This window comes from Phodopus roborovskii, unplaced genomic scaffold (assembly GCF_943737965.1).
Source record: "Phodopus roborovskii unplaced genomic scaffold, PHOROB, whole genome shotgun sequence".
Classification (NCBI taxonomy): domain Eukaryota; kingdom Metazoa; phylum Chordata; class Mammalia; order Rodentia; family Cricetidae; genus Phodopus; species Phodopus roborovskii.
In genome coordinates, this window is record NW_026126459.1 from 29,587,452 (window position 1) to 29,601,837 (window position 14,386).

General features: G+C 42.4%; 1 protein-coding gene across 2 annotated transcripts in view; it reads left to right on the plus strand.

The window, feature by feature from the left end:
- Window positions 1–546: 546 nt before the first annotated feature.
- Window positions 547–14,386, plus strand: part of Mfsd6 (major facilitator superfamily domain containing 6) — a 67,949-nt gene continuing 54,109 nt past the window's right edge. Inside the window, exon 1 of one of the 2 annotated variants that reach the window (XM_051190133.1) lies at window positions 547–722. The gene's annotated coding sequence lies outside the window, so the exon portion shown is untranslated. The remainder of the gene's footprint in view (window positions 723–14,386) is intronic. The other variant, XM_051190134.1, reaches the window with a different exon arrangement.

The window sequence follows — 14,386 nt, forward strand, 5'->3', positions numbered from 1 at the left end:
GGTCCCCCGGGGCGGCCCCAGAGGGCGGGAGGCCGGGAGGAGGCGGCCGACGCATCCGCCGCCGCAGGAGGCGGAGCGCTGCACCTGGCGGCCGGTCCTCCAGCTCAGCTCTGAAACGGGTCCAGCCGGTCGTGAGTGAAGGCAGTGGCGGCGAGGCCAGGCCCAGGACCAGAGCCGGGAGGAGGAGCGGACAGAAGGTCGCGCGGCGGCTGCGCCAGGCCACCGCCGTCGCTCGCCCCACCCGGCTCGCATCCAGCCGCCGCGCCCGCCGCAGCCCCGGGAGAGGAGCAAGCAGCCCGACCGACATGCAGCGCTCTGGCCCGCCCACCGCCGCCCCGGCGACCCGAGCCGCCACCCGGCACCCCGGGGATAGGGCTCCTTGCGTCCCGCGCAGCTGAGCGCCGCCAGGTGAGTGAATCGGTGCCGCCCGGCTCCCGAGCCTTCGCGGTGCACCTGCTGCTGGGTGGGCGCCGCCCCGGTCCCGAGCCTCCGAGCCCGCCCCGCCCGCTCGCCCGGGCGCCGCCTGTCATCCTTGGGGTGCAGGGCAGCCGCGCGGCGTCCCCCGCGCTGGCAGCACTTCCGCAAACGTAATTGGAGTCGGGAAAACAAAGGCGCTGCCCGGGAGCCCTTGCCCGCCGCCCCAGCTGCTGCAGAAGGTGGGGGCGCGGGTGGGCCTCTCGGGTCCAGGCTCGTCACAGCCCGGCCCCACTGTCGCCCTGGAGGTAAACATCCCCGGGAGAGGGGGGAGGCGACAGTATCGGCGCGACCAGTGACAGGGACGTGGCCCCTGTGTGACAGGAGGAAACTGAAATTGTCTGCCTTCACAGGAACAAACAAGGGGACTCACACCTCTCCCTCCGGGCTTCTACCTTCCTAGGAGAAATGCCCCGCATCGTGTGTGTGCGTGCTGCCTAGCTTCAGCTCGGGCATAGGTCCTTTTCTAAACGGAGATTACCAGGTACATTTCCGTAGGAGGGTGAGAATTTCAGGTGTAGCCACCCCTCCCCAAACCTCTTCATACATGGTCTTGCCAGTGGGTTGTTACCCTTAAGTCTGGCTGGCTGTGCGTTTTGCTGTTACCACACTCCTTTGAAACCACAAACATTTCCTTTCCTCCTAAAACATTTAATAAGCACCCCTACACCCACTGGAACATATACCTGAGGATCTGTCGCAGAAATAACCTTGCAGAGTTAAAATTCAAATCCCAACTGAATAGTTGTCTAAATAGTTTTGTATTCTTGTGTTACATCATCTCGGGCTGCAGTTTGCTCACATAGAGGAAGAAGATGGATAGATAGTAGAGCAGCCAACTTTCCTTTTACCTTTCTGAAAGTGGACGATATTGTGTGATATAAGGTGTAGTTGAAAGCAGCATACAGTTTATGTGTTACTAGCAACACAGTAAAGAGTTGAACATTTGGTAGGTCCATATATGAGCATCGCTTGCCCAAGACCCGGCGCTAGCCAGCTGAAGGTGCATGCATTATTGATGAACTTATGAAGAAAAGGGGGAGGAAGCTTGGATTTGACACCCAAGGCTGCTTGTCATTAGTATATGTGGAGGAGTTTTCAGTTAACCATTGATGAATAAGGGTGAATGGCCCCTTTCACAGGTTATAAGTAAAAATTCACATTGCTTAGGGAAAAGTTGAAACATTGTTTATGGGCTCAGTGGAAGACACACTTGGGGAGTAATAAGGGTCTTATTTCTATAGTGAATTAAAACTATTAAGTATTTTACAGTAACTCATTTCCAAGGCTGTCTCTTTATAAAGGTAAATATAAAACAAGAAGACAGATTAAAACAGAGACAAATCCAAACAGTATTTGTTTGGTGGTATGGTTATTGGATCACTAATTCTATCCAATATACACACATACATACATATATATGGACAAACACACACATACGCATATATCTATATCATCTATATCTATATCTATATCTCTCTCTATATATATCTGCATTATCAATAGCAGGCACTTTGGGGATTCTTTTTAAAGACACCACCCTGAAGAATTAATTTCTAAACCTCTCTACTGATGTCTGTCCCCTAATTTTATACACCATGAATGGAAAGCTCAGAGAAGTTATGCAACTTTTACCAACCACATACTCAATAAGAGGTGGAGTTAGATTTGACCTGTGCCTCTGGCCCCGGAGTGTAGGAAATTTCCACATGACAGTCCTCCCTGCTTAAGACCTGTTAAGTCTCACCATCTACATGGATGCTTGCCTTTGCTTCTTGCCTTTGAGAGTAAACTTTGTTTCAACACATGCACATTACACACAGTGACATTTACCCGTATAGAATAATCTACATATTGATAATGTATATCTTTTTTTATGCATATAGAGTATTTTTTATTTAATTTTATATAACAAAGTCCAATTAAATGAAAACAAACATTTATACACAATATTTGGGAATTTGGGCGTCGTTCTTTCCAAACTACTTCCTGCTGGTAAGGGGCGCTGTCTTGGGGGATTCGAAGAAGATTCAGATATCCTAGCTGTAGTCTGTAGGGCTGTTTTGTCCAGCTGTTTGGAATGTAGGATCAGCTTGTACTCTGTTTCAGGCGGTCTGGTGTGATCAAACCAGATAATGTATATCTTATCACTTTTGAACTTATAGGGACTGTAAACCTTATTGCCAAAGATGAATTGAGTATTAGACCAATAGCTTCTTATAGTTTACTTTTCTGTTCTTCAGCAGGGAAATAGAAAATGCAACACCTGTGCTAGCACTGGTATGTTGGCTTAAGAAATCTCAAAGTCTATTAAGTGAAAAGGCAGGTTGCAGACCAGATTTATATTCATTAAACATCAGTATGGGCACGTATGTAATTCCTTGTCCTCAAACTATTAAATGTAGTTCCCTTAAAGTGGGAGGGGTAGATAGAGATACAATGTTACATTTTCTTTTGACCTTAGAAAGTTAGATATTGTTTAAAGTTGGGAAAGCATATGTTCTTTTGTTATATAAACAAAAAAGGGAAAAGAAGAAAAGTCATTTACCAAAGAGACTTAATGTACCTATTACATACAATGTTTTCAGGAAAGTAAGATGACATCAGGGGTAGAGATGTTCCTAGGGCTGTAGGGGCAGAGTCAAGAGTCTCAGATGACCACCTGTCCCTTTCCACAGCAGTTCTGGTTTTCCTGCAAGGAGAATGTTTGGTGCATCACAGACTTTAATATCAGAATTCCTTGGGTCTTACTTGTGACCACAGCTGGGAGACATTTATTTTCTCTTAGTAGAGTGAGTGAGTTGGTAGGAGGAATCAGCCTACCCACTGTGTCATCTCAGAGAAATATGGCATTATAGATGCCTTCAGGTTTACATAATGTCATTTCAGGAGCAGCAAGTTATGGTCAAGTTTAGTCTGATGCACATATGTATTTGGTAACACTAAATGCAGCCCCACAATTCTGCCTTCTCCTGTGTTAATTTAACCAAAATTAATGTGTAGAATTCTTAAAACTCAATACAGATCAGAATTTAAAATCCAAAGCAAAAAACATTCAGACTTCATATTCAAGAAAACACACCACTCTTTCATACTTTCTAGTGAATTTTCTGAATAATCTTGGTTTATTAGAATGCAGTGTCACTATAATGCAAATCCTGCAGAAGATGTCATTGCAACGCTATTCTGTAGAAGAGCTATTCTGACAGTTTTGGGCACAGTGTAACATTTCATTTAAGGTTCTTATTATGTTTCAGGCAGAAAGAAATCTGGCTGATGTGGGGATGACCAAGTACAAAGAACCACCATGGTTAAGGCCAGTGTGGGTAAAACTTTCTTCTTTAGGGAGAAAGCCTATGACACTTCCCCAGGGCACAGTAGTTTTGGGTTATGATGTGAATTTGGGGCAGTAAATACTCTAATGGTCCACCTGAGATGTTCATTCCCTTCGGGTTTGTAATTCCTGCACATTTAGCTACCCAGAGTTGTCTGTTTGGGTATTAACTACTCTGGCTTTCAGTGTGTGATATAGCTTTTATGCATCTTGCTTGTTTTCTTGATTCCTGGACAGCATGTTATCCAGTATCTAGACTCATTGATACACTACCTTTTCCTTGTAGCTGGTTTGGTCTCTATATTTGAAAGATGTTTATTATTTTATAAAACAGAAGAGTCTCAATTCATTGGACAACTTTTGGAAACTACCAGAGTCCTTTGCTATGAGAAATGATGTTTGATTTGTTGGTACAGGGGCCAAAAAAAGAAAACTAAAATAAATATTTAAAATTTAGAACCCAAGCCTTGAGTTTGCATCTGCTATAGATGTTACACTCCTAGTTGCTACTTTGGTGGGGGGGGGGAGGAAAAGGGGAAGGGGGAGAGGGAGAGTGTATGTCTTAGCCCAACAGGAGCTAATCCTGCAAAACCTGGTGTGTGTTGTCCACATAGCCTTATGATTTAGTTCAGTAAATGTAGGCATGGTGGAGTTGTAGGTATGCTGATGCTGGAGTTGTGTCCAAGTTTGGCAGTATGAATGAGAGTGTGATATTGCTTACAGTTGGTGGCTCTCCTGCATTTTAGGGTTAGGCGGGGTAGAATGAAATAATGGAGCAAAGATGGAGGATTCAGTCTACTAGAAAAGCCATGTCAAAAGCCATGAAAAGGAATAAATTGGGTGGCAGGGATGTCTTTCTTGCCATTTGTTCTGGGTATGTTTGAGAAGGGAGAATAATTCAGGAATATCTGTAATTAGAAAACAGGAGATTCCAGCTTTGAATGACTGAAGAAATGCATAGAAGTAGTTTTATCTGAGATGCAGGGTGAGACAGGACAATGAGAGGGAGGATGGGAATCCCATGAGTCAGCTGTGGCCAGAGGGAGGCCTGCTGTGGCTTTGAAGAGGAGACAAATGAGAACTAGAAAGAGGAACTGTTGCTGCCTGGCCTAGCCTGATTTGTGGGTTAACTATGCCAAGGGAAAGTGAGTGACGAGTCTGGACTGGTAGTTCCCTCCTGTGTGGGAAGCCTCCACTCTTCAGTTGGGTTCCTTCAGCTCCCCACGTGTTCAACACAGAACCCTTGATTTGGCCCAAGATAGACAAGGTTGCTCACACGCAGCAGAACACAAATCCCCTGCACTACACACAGAATCCAGAGTGAATAAAGTGGCAACCCTACCGTCTATGACTCTAAAAAGGTTCACCGTTCTTGGCAAACATGGCTTGATCCTGAAGATGTAAGCTCCTGGGGCTGCTGTAAAGAGCCTTCACAGTTCTTTCTCAATGACTTCTATACTGTACTAGAGGACGAGGTGTCTGAAAGTCGCCTTTGTCTTTGTTACAGGAGTTTAACCATAGACCTTATTTTAATGCTTGAGAAAAGACAAAAGACATACATTTTACTATTTTCTGTGAAATCATGCTCCCTATTAAAGGTGTAAAATCTTCTCCAAGTGCAAAGCCCTTGGGACAGGCCCTTTGGATTGTTTCTTTAGGTGGTGCAGGCATCTCTGAGCCACAGACATCAATTTGGCAAGTCTCTGTGATCCTCCTCCATCAAGTCCCCATGATCATCTACCATCTCCAGGGTCAGGGATGCCCTGGATATCACTTAGATGCCTTATGTTTTAAGCAAAGCAAGTATATTTGAAGAGTGATAAATGCTCATCAAAGAAAAAAATCTAGCCACATATAAGGGGGAAAACATCCTTTTGATGTTTTCTATTACCTATAGATAACCCCTGATAACAATTTAGTGTTTCTTCTTCAAGTCTTATTCTAAAATTCTTTTCATGTTAAGATCAGAAATTTACAGAAAAAAAAGGATGTAATACATAGAGGTTTGTTCTGTTTTTTGTTTGTTTGTTATGTTATACTTTAAGTTATGTTTTTCTTTTGTGAAGATATGACATAATTTGTTGAACTGCCCATATTATTCCTGCTTTCCATTGTTTACTGCAAGAGCCGCTGCATGGTCTACACTTAAATCTTTCCTTTCTGGAAAGACTATACTTCTGCTTTTGGTGGATGAGAGTGCTTGTCCATTCTCATCTTCACCAGCATTTTAAAAGGTACTGCCAAGATTATATATTCAAACTTATTTTTTTTCACATGCTAAGTAATAAACTTTTACTGAAGGTAATTATGTCATTAGAATTGATAGCACGTGATAATTCTCAATTATCAGAACCTTAACAACACAAGAAACAGCTAGTCAATTTTAAATGATGTGGAATGTGCTAAGGGCACACAAACATTTTTTAGACTATAATATATTTAGTAGAATCAGCTAAAAAGGATTGGTGATACGTTCATGGCTATTGAAAAATGTCTTTTAAATGTTGGCATCTATATTATGGTTAAATTTACCTAAAGGTGTATGTATCCAAAGGAAGTACTTTGAATATAATGCCTCTTCCTGTGGAGAGACTTGCTTTCTTTAACCCCTTCACTTCCTTGTGTATGATATCAGCATAGACATATGATAACACTAGTTTTTTATTGGATAATCATTATTAAGGATCCATTTTAATATACTGTTCATCTATACCTAAGATAGTGCTATGAATGATTATATTACTGTACTGAAGTTATGGTTTTACTCTCCAGTGTTCCTACTTTTTTTTGGACCCATATTTTTTTCCATAATTATATTGACCAAACTTATTCCTTTCCTAAAGATGTTGGGGTGGGAACTCCTTGTGTAAATCTGGCTGAGAGAATTCATTTAACTGGTTTTCAAGAGCAACCTCTCAGCCACTCTATGTAACTTGTTTTAAAACCTGATTTTCATTTTATATAAATTATCTCAGTGGCATAATAAACACTTATTAAAGGAAAGTCTTCTATAAAACCTTAAACAAATGATTGCTTTCAATTCCAGCTCCTAAACTTCCTTTGCTTTATTTCTATGAAAAGATTTTAAAAATCATTTTTATTGCCAATTTACTGGCAGCCAAATTTATAGTCAGTCATTGGGACAGTTTTGTGACAGTGGAGACAGCTGTCAGATGGTCAGTTTGCCCGTGACTGGAGGTGCTGGTCAGACTCCATCCTCTGTTTTTCCCTCCCCTCTACCAGTTCTATTGCCTATGAGGAAATGGGAGGGGGACCAAAATCACCGAATTCCCAGCCCCCCAGCCTTCCCCCCATTCAGTGACCACCAGTGTGTAGCAAACACATCTAAGGCTTTCAGAGACCCCTAATCAGAACATTGTTGCTTGGAGGAGGCCTGTGGTGGAGTTCCTAGGTCCCTGCTGAGCGGGTTATGTGGAGTCCTGAGTATGTGAGGGTGCTTTAGTGAGATGTGTTGCTGGCATCCTGGGTTATAAAGTAGAAAGGACTTTCCCTTAAACATTGCAAACTCTATAATCTTGGCCCTTAGTGCTGTTAGCGGAGTAATCTGGGCACTCCTATTTGTAATGTTACTTCCTTGAGGAAATTGTTCCCAAGTTTCAGCAATTGAATCACAGTAGATATTGCCATCCCTGCCTATTCCCTTATGTTGTCCTCCACAAATAATGTCATTGCCACCTGGCTAGTGATTGGAGTTGCGGAAGAGATCAATAAAATTTGCTTCTGCTTCACAAACGCTCTAGAACCCCCTTAAGTTTCTACATTGTATTTCTTCTTAACAAATAAACACACAGGCTCAGCAACACATGATTTCCCTTGAGCATCTTTTGATTTTTTTCATTGGAGAAATGGAAGAAATATAAGTATGTTTCCTTTAAAATCTTCTCATGCTCCAATGTGATTGTTACTTGTCCTTCCTGCCAGGCTTGTTTTAAGATGGGACGATTATTTGAAAGAAGGTGAGGAGATTCCAGCTTCAAACTTACATTCCAAATATTCAAAGATACCTATATGTAGACTTAGATACCTAAGATGCGCAGCCCAGGACACTTTGATGATGATTGACACAGTCTAAAGGACGTGACCTGTAATTTCTTCTTAATTGATATTTCTCCCCATAAAGTTGTAATGCTGAACTACCTGGCTTTTTGTTCAGGCTAGAGCTATTTCTCCATTTTAAAGAAATGAAAGTGATCTGCTCATCTTGCCCTCCCAGCGGATTAGTGTAAGATTTCAATCCCTGTCTTTCAGATTTGTGATGTTACAAATGTGCCAGCTGCTTCTTTTAAAGGAGTAGTTACTTTGGGCCTGGAGACACATCTTATTGTTCTAGTATGAAACTTAAGGGAGTTCTCTGAGAGCCAGGGCCCAAAACTACCCTCCTCTGGGCACTGGACTTGGAAGTTGACACAGCAGTATCTGAGTATCATGGGTAAAATACTAGCCTCGTTCAGGGGGATGCCAAATAGTTCTAGAACACACACTTGAGAAGAATGCTTTTAAAATAATTGCAAAGAAGAATATCATGGAATAACACTACAGCTGCCACTCTATCACCACTAAATGTTCACATGTTGCTTTTGAATGAAGAATTGCTGTTTTCCATGCATTGTTTCAATTAGGACCTCAGGGAGTAGTTGGTTTGGGTTGGGGATAGCCAAGTGACAGAAGTAAAGGACAATGTGTGATGAACAAGATCCTGTCCTCACTGGATCTGTAGTCTGTGGGTAGGGGAGAGAGATCCATGAAAAGATAGCAGATAGGATTACCTATAAATCATGCCCTGGCACAGGTGTGAGAACAGGGTGTGAAAGGGAGAGGGAAGAAGGTGTGAGACAGGGTCACAAGATGAACCAGTTTCCAGGTGCTAAGAACGGCTGCATCAGATACGGTTTACAAAGTGCCCTTTGTCCTAAAACACACTGGCATATCCTTTATATCATACTAGTGATAAGACCTACACTGAAATACAAGTTCAGATGCTAGGATGTTTGCAAAATACCAACATGGGCATCTACTCCCTGCCTCATCCCAGCAGAGGCTCATTGCTCTCAGCATAAATAATGCCCATGTGGTCTTGCATGTGCCCAGCACTGTGCTAAGGTCCAGTATGCACTATTTACCTCTGGCAGCTCCCCTGGTGGGAAGGTTCTTGCTCCTTTGTAGCTGAGGAGACTAAGACTTTGAGAAGTGAAAATGTTCCCAGAGGTTTGGCAGCTGTGGTCCCTGAGGTCTCAGCCCCCATTATCAGAATCCCTGCCCTCTCCTGAAGGGCTCCACACCTCTGTCTGCTCCCTCAAAAAGCCCACCCCCAGTGCTTCATCTCCAAGCTTGCATCTGTTTTAGCATTTGTAGCATCATGCTGGAACCAGGAGTGCTCTTGTCTCTCACTCCTGGATTCTAGACTAGAAAGCAAGGACTACTGATTTCCACTGTGTAAACCACAGGTCACAAAGTGCCTGTCTACCTGTCCATCTATTGGTTGGTGCTGAGTTTATACCTGTTAGATTAAAAAAAAAAAAAAAGAATGCATTTTTAGTCCTTAGCATTGTGTTTTGTGTGGAATTGTCCTTCAGTGGGGTATTTGAGTATTCTGTAGTCTGTTCTGTTTGGCAGCCTCTCACACTTCATATCCCTGCTGTAAATTCTGTAAGGAACCATGGCTCTTCTTCCATTTCCTATCTTAGAAGTCTTTTCTCTCTTACCTTTGCCTGAGATAAACCTTAACTATCATTCAAGGTTCATCTTAAGTCTCATCTTTGCCTGAGATAATCCCTGTCTTTCAAGGTTCAATTTAAGAATTTAAGTTCCTCATTTTCTTTTTCTCAGTCTGGTCTGCTTCTCTATTTCGTGTGTGTGTGTGTGTGTGTGTGTGTGTGTGTGTGTGTGTGTGTGTGTATGAGTGTGTATGTGTTTTTATGTGTGCATGTGTATTTACATGTGTATGTTTGTGTGCATATGTGTGTGAATGTGTGTGTAGTCATTGAGCACAGTATTATACCACATGGGCTATTTTATATAAATAGTACATATTTTGATCATGCCCCTCCTACACCCCTATACCTTCTCTCATCACCTCTTTCCCCTCCCACATGCTACTCTGTTCCCTTGACAGTGTAAATGCTTTTATGTCATATGTACACCTATGATTTTATGTATCTATACAAAATGTAGGCACCACAAAGAGAAAACATGGTGTTGGTCTCTCAGAAACAGATTTAATTAACTTAATATGATTATATCTGCTGAGCCCATTTTCCTACAAATGATGTAACTCCATCCTTCTTTCTGGCTGCAAACCTTTTCTGTGTGTATTTATCCTGCACCTTCTTCATCCCTTCCACTGTGACGGATGCCTCAGTTGGTTCCAGCTTAGATATCGCAAATGACGCTGCAGTAAACATTGATGTGCAGGTGTGTCTGTGATGGTTGACTTGGAGTCCTTCAAGAGTGGTATACTTAGGTCATTTAGTAGATCTATCTACAGACAAACCTCCATACTGATTTCCACTGTAGCTGGACCAGTTTATATTCCCACCAGTAGTATATACAGGTTCCCCTTTGCCCATTTCCTTCCCAGCATGTGTTGCTTATTTTTTGAGGCAGGGTGTCTCTGTGTAGTCATGACTGTCCTGAAGCTCACTATGCACAGAAGGCTGGCCTTGAACTCACAGAAGTTCACCTGCATCTGCCTTCTGTGTGCTGGAATTAAAGGTGTGTGCCACCACCCCTCTCTTGTTTTCTAAATGACTGCCATGCTGACTAGGGCAAGATGGACTCATAATGTGGTTTTAATTTACATATTGTCTGCTCACTAAATATTTCTCATTATTTCTTGGTCATTTTTACTTCATCTTTTTACTATCTGCTCTTTTCATTCTCGTGTTTATTGACTGGGTTTTTGAATTCCTTGTTTAGGATTTTGAGTTGTTTCCATATCCAGGTTTCAGTCTGTCAGATGTATAGTGAGTGGAGAAGAAGACTGCTCATTCACTCTTTAGGCAGCATTTTTACACCTATTATTATTATTGTTATTATTATTATTATTATTATTATTATTGTGCAGAAGCTTTCTAATTCTACAAAACTCCACTTGTTAATTGGTGGGAGTAACTACGACCCTATCCAGAAAGTTCTCTTTTATATCTATATCTGGAGGTGTTTTCCCCTCCAACAGTTCAGGGTTTCAGGTCCTACGTTAAGGTCTTTGTTGCATTGGTATTGATGTTTGTTTTGGGTGGGGGAAGGGTCCAGTTTGATTCTTTTGAGTGTAAATATTCAGTTTTCTCAGCATTATGTTGGTGTCTTTGTCAACACTCAGCTGGCTGTGGTTGTGTGGGTTGTTCCTGAGTCCTGCATCCTAGTCCACTGATCTGTGTGTGCGTGCACCATGCTGTTTTTAATACTATAGCTCTGCAGTATAAGAAATTAGGTAAGGTGATGCTTCCTCCAGCATTGTCCTTTTAGTCCAGGATTGCTTTGGTTTCTGAGCTCTTTTGTGATTCCATAATAATTTTTTAAAGAATTTTTCCTATTTCTGTGAAGAATGGCTTTGGAATTTTCATAGGGATCTCATTGTTTTAGGTAGTATTAGTACCTTCGCAATGTTAATTCATCCAATCCATAATCATGAGAGGTGGTTATCATACAGTATCTTTAGTTTCTTTCTCCAGTGTTTTAAAGTTTTCACTGTAAAAGTCTTCCATTTCTCTGGTTAGGTTTATCCTAAGATTTTTTAAGAAGCAGTTGCAAATGGGGGTTGCTTTCCTGATTCCTTTCTTTTAATTCTTAATACATGTTTGTGTGTGTCTGAAGAGCTGGGTCAGCAGTTAAGAGCACTGGGTGCTCTTCCAGAGGAGCAGAGTTCAATTCCCAGCAGTAACTGCAATCCCAGGGGAGCTCATGCTCTTTTCTGGCTTTGATGTATACTGTATGCATGTGCATACATTCAAGCAGACACTCATGCTCATAAAATAAGACTAAATGAAGTCTTAAAAATATAGTTAAAAAATTGTGTGTGTGCTTGATGTGTGATGTCGGGGGTGGGTCATGCATGCCACTGAGTACAAATAGAGGTCAGAGGACAACTCTTTGGAGTAGGCTCTCTTCTTCTTTCTTTACATGGGTTCCATCAAACAAGTCATTAGGCTTGTAGAACAAGCACCCTTACCCACTGAGCCATTTCACTATTCCCTGATATCTTTCTCTGCATGTTTGTTATTGGTATGTAGGAAATCTGATGGTATTTCAATGTTTGTTTTTGTCGCCTGTCACTATTTGTCAAACCTAAGAGTTTTCTGGTGGTGTCTTTAGGGTCGCTGATGTATAAAATCATAGTATCATAGAATCTTCAGTTATGACTACCTTGCAAATCCTTCATTTTCTTGCAAACTCCTGTGTGAAGCATGAACTCTTTACTCAGAGCTCCTATGACCTGTAATTTATTGCTCACTTATTATGCAGTACGATGTGGCTTCTACTTCATTACTGTTCTCTTTTGCTACTTAACTCTTTTGTGTTATTTAATGTTTCCTGAGTCTAAAGCAAGAGTTTTGAGGCAAGACCATGCATTTGGCATTGTATTTAATAGCTGCATAGTACATGCAGAAGTAGTACCTGCTAAGAGGACAGACTATCTGAAATGGACTCCCTCTCTTCAGTGTATTCTGGGTGCAAGGTGACACTAGGTGTCTGCTATGCCTTAGCTTCCCATCCACAGTAGGAAAGTGGTCATGTGTACTCTGGGAAACTGTTGTGGGGATTGAGTTAATCCTTACAAAGCCATGACAGGTGTGCCATGTTTGTGTCAGGTGTTGTAGTTAGTGAAAATGATGGCAACAAATCACTGTGCTAATTAATGATGTAGCAACCATAGGTTACAGATTGTTTGCCTTCTCACAGACAGATGTTGTCAGGTGTCTGGGAAGGACTTTCAAGAATGATGGGGAAGCAAGTTCTGTGAGGAGGCTCAATCCCCTTGCAATGCTGGGAGCCAGGGCATGATGCTGAGAACCTGGAGGGCCCAGCTGGAAATTGGATTAACAGCGTGAGGATGGGCATGGCCTCTTGGCTTATGTCAGCCTTTAGTGTCACACTGCCTGGGAAAGAAGAGGAAGATCCCCAAACAGTGTTTCACTGCCTCTGTACTGCAGGCTGCCTTTTTTTTTTTTTTTTGGTATTTGTTTTTCATGACATTGACTGAATGGGTAGCAGAGACAAAGCAATTCTGGATTGACATTGCATGTATGCTTGTGAACCCAGCTCCTGGGAAATGCTAGGGGTTGAAGTGACTGCCCAGCAGTGTGTATATAAACATCAGGTCTCGGGTTGGTTTGCAGTATTTTCCCCTTGCCTTGTCTGCTAGCAATAAATTGCAGAAGTCAGTGGCCAAGTTCTGCTTTAGAACTCATATTGCTTAAGGACATTTAAAAGGCCAATGACAGTTCACTAGGGTAGAGCAGGCTCCCAGGGTTCAGAAAATAGATGTCCCTTTTCCACCGCTTCAGTTAGGTTTCTGGGCAACATTGAGTTATAGTAGCAGTGGCACAAGGAACAGTTCTCTCCGGTGTTAACCAGGGGTAGTTTACCCCTCATTGACAGCTACGCCACCGATATACCAAAATACACTTTGTCATCATGATCATGAGCCTGGCCTTGCGATTGTTATGCCAAATAATACCTGGGATATGAAGCTGACTCCACCCCACCCCCAGAGTTTCCATTGCTTTCCATATTCTTACCATATATTTATGGACAATATACAGCTACGCCATTTTAATGTAAATAACAAACGAGAAAAGCTATCTATTTTAGCAAGAATGATTTCACTGTCTCATATCAATAATTCAGAAATCCCTGCTGTAGGGATGACTTGGTGTTGGTAGTGGTAGGAGGCCTTTTAGGGCTGTGTTAGACTTCCACAGCGTGGTGTTGATTACTGACATTAGAGTCTACTGGGGAGAAAACTTTTGCCTTTCTAAAAAAACAAACAAAAGCCAGTCTTACACAGTCTGCTCTAGCTCCAGTTCTGTCCTTGGGAAGCTCATCCATTTCTGTGCATAATTTCCAGTGAAGCAATAACAACAAAAGCTTTTTGACTCACAAATGATCTGGATGGATCTATGTTGGCTGACCTCTATCTCAGTATTCATACGCTGCTATAATAAAACTCCATACATGGACCGGCAGCCAGGTTACTTTCTTACAGATCTGGAGTCTGGGAACTCACAGGTCAAAGTGTCCAGGGAAGACTGATTGCAGGCTTCAGTCAGCTGCACTGTATCCTTACATGGTCTTTTCTCAGCAGGTACATTTGGGAAGAGAAACATGTTTTGGTGCTCCCCAGAGCTGTGATCTGATTACAAAGGCCATTCTCTCAGGACCCTTGTCCTGAGACTTCACAGTGGCTAGGGCAGGGAGGTGCAAACAGCTGCCATCTTAGGCTCAGAATAACACCGTCACCCCTCACTCTGAAGGCACTAAACCTCGAGTTTCTAACAGTTGGCCCATTTGTCTCATCTGTACTGCAATAGTCACATACAATCCAATTCAACAAAGGCA